The sequence below is a fragment of the Elaeis guineensis genome, chromosome 6 (assembly GCF_000442705.2).
Source record: "Elaeis guineensis isolate ETL-2024a chromosome 6, EG11, whole genome shotgun sequence".
Classification (NCBI taxonomy): domain Eukaryota; kingdom Viridiplantae; phylum Streptophyta; class Magnoliopsida; order Arecales; family Arecaceae; genus Elaeis; species Elaeis guineensis.
In genome coordinates this window covers 130,976,448-130,981,700 of record NC_025998.2, presented here as the reverse complement: position 1 = coordinate 130,981,700, position 5,253 = coordinate 130,976,448, and the positions used below count along the sequence as shown (strand labels likewise).

The window sequence follows — 5,253 nt, the reverse complement described above, 5'->3', positions numbered from 1 at the left end:
GGAGCCCTAGGTTGAGTTCCCCATGGGTCTCCTGATGGCCAGCTGGCAGAGTGATGGCTGTCAGTGGATGACCAAACATTCAAAGCATAAAGAATCTTATGCTTTCCCTATTCGTCATTGCCAACTACTCTCTACTACTCATCACCGTTGTGTGTCATCAACTCTCCAGCATTGACCACCACGACCATAGTTGAAGTCCACCCATCTCCTATTTCACCAAAGAACAAAAAGAAGAAAAAAACAAAAAGATCCTACTAGGTCAAATATTCATTAATTTAACTATATTTGTCATTTTACAATCAAGTTAAGCATGCATGTTGTTGTTGACATAAATAACGAATTACTATGGAACATATCCAAGAAAATCATTGGCAAGTAGTGTTGGACTAATGTCTCTTTGATTTTGATTGTGTTGCTAAGGGGGGGCTAGGAAGGAACATATTAGCATGAGCCATGGCTTGGTGGTGCTATTGCTAGTGACCATCTTCTTGTGGTGCACTGAGGCCATGATGTAGCAATTGGAGATACGATAGCTCCTAAAGCAATTGAATAAGCCTGCTATCAAAAGCATCAAGATTTGCTATCCTACAATTTCTTTATTTATTCTTTTAATTATTTTTTTATCGATTGATGCTGCCGTTCAGCAATTAGCCATCGATGCATGTCATCGCCTTCCAACATTGACCACCACGACCATAACTGCGGTACACCGATCTTCCCCACTTTTGCCAAGGAAGAAAAAAGAAAAAACAATAACACAAAAAGATCCTAATAGGTTAAATACTCATCTAACTGAATCTATCATCTTACAATCGAGTTAAGCATGCATGTTGTTGTTGACATATATAACGAATTGCTGCATAAAATATGCCAAGAACATGTACACCACAGCTAATAGATACTAGTGTTGGACTAAAATTCATATGATTGTCCCTGATTATGTTGCTAAGGGAACGAGTTCTATATTTTAGCAAAAATAATTGATGCATGATGATCAGATATGCCTAATAATCTATATCTTTTTGGGTAAATGGTAACATAAGATACTCTTGATTAATATAACATATACTTTGACATATAAATGGCAATGAGAAGAAATTTTGATTTATATATTAGATGGATATTTGTTTTATTTTCATTTAAAAGGGGTTGAAAGAAGGGACCATGAAGGCATATGTCAGCATAAGCCACATATTGGTGGTGCTATTACTGGTTATGATTTTCTTATGGTGCATCGAGACCAAGGTGTAGGCAATGACACAGCAATTTGAGGTCCAGAGCTTCTAAAGTGATTGAATAAGCATGCTGCATATGAGGGTCTTCTATCTTACTATTCTTTCTCATTTATTCTTGTTTTGGTTCTTTTTGGCTTTCTAGGGCCACAATATATGTTTTGCTCATTCTGAAGAGTTTTTGATAGATTTTTTTGAATTTTTAATTAAAAATTATTTTATAAATATTTATTTATTTAAAGAAGAATTTTAATTGCTGCATAACATATATCAAGAACACACCGCAGCTAATAGATTATTTGAAATCATTGGCAAGTAGTGTTGGACAAAAATTCATATGATTATCTCTTCAATTTTGATTGTGTTGTGAAGAGAAAGACATCTAAACTTTAAATTTTTGGAGGAAGAAAAGGAAAATATTAATGTAATATTAATTTGATGATTAGATATTCCTAAATATTCATATCTTTTCCAACAAATGGTAACATATAAAATACTCTTCATTAATGTAAGATATACTTTGACATATAAATGGCAATGAGAGAGAAAAAATTTTGTTTTATATATTGGATGATACATTCATTTTATTAAAAAGGGGTTGAAAGAAGGGCACCATGAAGGTATATGTTAGCATGAGCTATGGTGTGGTGGCATTATTATTTGTGATGATCTCATGGTGCATCAAAGCTATGGCACAGGACACGATGCAGCAATTGAAGGTTCAACAGCTCCTAAAGCGATTGAATAAGCATGCCGTCAAGAGCATAAAGGTTTGCTATCCAATAACAATTTCATTTATCTTTGTTTTGGATTTTGCTTGGGTTTTTGGGGTAAAAAAAAAAAAATTGTTAATTTTGAGAGAGTTTTCAATAAATTTTCTGAATTATTTTTAAATAGAAATCTATTTTACAAAGTTATTTTTTTATTTATTTAAAAAAGAACCTTAATTTGGTTTTCAATTTCTTAGATTATTTGATTTAATATTAATCTTTTAAAAGGAATTTTTTGTACAATGCTTGCAAAAATCAAGAAATGGTAGCTGAGAAAAATCTGGGTCATTCTATGAACAAGAAATGATAAACAAAATATTTTATATATAATATTTTTGGAAGAACGGTAGCAAGAAAACATTTTTGTACGATGCTTGTTGTTATCTATTATTTACTCTCAGTATTGCTATCTAATTTATAGAGTTAATTATTCCATTGTACTTATTTGGGCATTTAAAATTCTTAACCTGTGCTCTTTTTTTAATTTATTAGCATTTTATTCTGGCACTTTTTAAAAATAAAAATGTTACTCTTTTCGTTCATTCAGTACAATCATGTAGTTTCTACAATATTCTTCCTCCTTTATCGTGCTTATTTTTGGTTACTGTAATGCTTCTTAATTTGTGATTTCATTTGTTGTAATATTTGTTTTTCTTTTGGAAAGAGCCCGGACGGAGATATCATAGACTGTGTCCGTATCTCTGATCAGCCAGCCTTTGATCATCCTTTACTGAAAAACCACACTGTCCAGGTGCGCTCTCTTTCCCGCTCACTTCCTCTTTCTTCTCGAATCCTTCCCCTATGTTTACACCTGGCGGTCTCTTTTTGTACTTTGTCTTCACTTTGTGCAAAATCTTCAGATGAGGCCAAGTATCCTCCCATCAGGCCTATATGATGAAAATGAGGTAGCATCAAAGATAGAAAGTAGCTCCATACCTCAGCTTTGGCATCAAAATGGGAGGTGCCCCGAGGACACCATCCCTATTAGGAGGACAAAGAAAGAAGATGTGCTGAGAGCCAACTCCGTCGAAAGATATGGGAAGAAGAGTCCAGGGACAATCCCAAATCCCACTCCTTCATATTCGCCAGCGTCTGCCGATGGACATGAGGTATATAGTTTTGAAAATATATGAAAAGGAGTAGCTTAGAAACAAAGCATCTCTTTCTTTTCCACTTCTTTCCCATGCTCCTTCGCCTTTCTCATTTGTGTTTGTTGGTGGGTCTTCTTGAGTAGCATGCGGTTGGTTATGTACAAGGAGGTTTCTACTATGGAGCAAAGGCAACCATGAATGTGGAACCCGAAGTTGCAAGAGCAAAATGACTTCAGTCTGTCTCAACTTTGGGTTATTGGAGGTCCTGATGAACTTTTAGATGCTATCGAAGCTGGCTGGCATGTATGTTATTGTTTCAGTTTCGAATAAATAGGAAGTAATTTTAATTACATAAAATTCTGAAAGTCCTCTCTTCATGCATTAACTAACTTCTACTGGTTACTCTTTGTTGTGGAAAAAAATCAGGTTTATCCAGGTCTGTATGGAGATAATAAAACAAGACTATTTATTTACTGGACTGTAAGTTAATATCGCTTCATTTTTCTCTGGTCCCCCACGTGTTGTTTCTATTAGCTCCTTTTTTCCTCAACGTCTCCTTCCATGTCTTCCATGAGTTTTTTTTAAGTACATTTATCTTGTCAAATAAAAGGGATCATTGGATTGTTCATCATCTTGAGTTTTTCTGTTCTTTTCTAGTCAATTGTATGAAAGAGATGGATGATGGGGCACGGACATTGTTCATTTAGATAGATGACGTACATGGAAAATATTATGAAAATTGGGTGGCTTCTAATATTTTGCTATGAAAATTTCAGCAAGATGGTTATCGACCAACAGGCTGCTACAACCTAAAATGCTCTGGGTTCATTCAAGTCAACAAGGATTTTGCATTGGGTGCCACCATCAACCCTATTTCTAGCTACGGTGGAAGCCAATATGAAATCACTTTATGTGTCTGGAAGGTAAAACTTCGGTGTGGCAAAACTACAATAGTCATATTTAATTACTATATCACTTTTCATCTATAAATAATAAAAGTTTTCTTTTTTTTTTTCTTTTTTTTTTTGAGTAGGATCCGAAAACTGGGAATTGGTGGATCCAGTATGGGAATCTGTCTCCACTTGGCTATTGGCCTTCGTCCTTATTCCCTTATTTGACATATGGTGGCTCCCGAGTAGAATGGGGAGGGGAGATTGTGAACTTCAATTTAGATGGTCAGCACACCTACACGGAGATGGGCAGTGGCCATTTCCCAGGAGAAGGTTTTGGCAAGGCGAGCTACTTCAAGAACATTCAAATAGTTGATAACTCGAACCATCTTCAAGCTCCTCAAGGGATTGCCACCATCATTACGAGACCCAACTACTATAATGTGCAGAATTACAGCAATGGTTTGTTCTACTATGGGGGTCCTAGTGGAAATCCAAATTGTCCATAGAAGCCCTCAACTTTTTGGCTTGTTGGGAAAAAAAAAAATCTATGAGAAAATATTTGAGAAAAATTAACTGTGAACCATCAATGCACAATGAAAATAAATAGTTTTTCTTTCTGGTATACTCAAGTAGATTTCTACCAAAAAAAAAAACTCAAATAGATTGTCAAATAATCAAGCAGTAACATCCAAGCCACACAACAAATAATCAATATGAAAGTGAATTTAATAGCCCACAAGTAAGTGATATATAAAGAATTTTAATGCGGGAGCATTTCAATATGGAGGATGAAAAACGCTGGACCTATTCAGCAAAATTTCCACTATTGTGAATATCATGAGATTACACAATGTATTTCTACAGAAGTCAGAGATCACCACATATCAATGTCATCACCTCTGGGTGGAATTTCAAGAAAACAACAACAATACCTTGACAAATGAGTGTGCTATATCCAAGTAAGCGAGAGGAGAAATTAGTGATCCAAACAATTGTAGTTGAAGAACAAACAACCAAGATTCACCACCTAAAATTTGAGTTAAATCAAAGCTAAAATTACCATTTAGTCTTCTGATAAAGTTGGAGGATCATCAAATTCAATGTGGACCACTTTTATCTCCAGAGATAAGACTGTATAGGTTTAGAAGCAAGAAATGCCACATTGGAAAGTCAAATTATGTGCCAAAGATTTTAGAGCATGACTTCGTTGTACACTACCTAATTAAGATATCATTTTTTTTAAAAAAAAGGGCAACTTTTGGAAATA

At 34.8% G+C, this 5,253-nt stretch overlaps 1 pseudogene; it reads left to right on the top strand.

The window, feature by feature from the left end:
* Window positions 1-1,846: 1,846 nt before the first annotated feature.
* On the top strand, window positions 1,847-4,492 carry LOC140850935 (protein neprosin-like; annotated as a pseudogene).
* The last annotated feature ends 761 nt before the right edge of the window (window positions 4,493-5,253 follow it).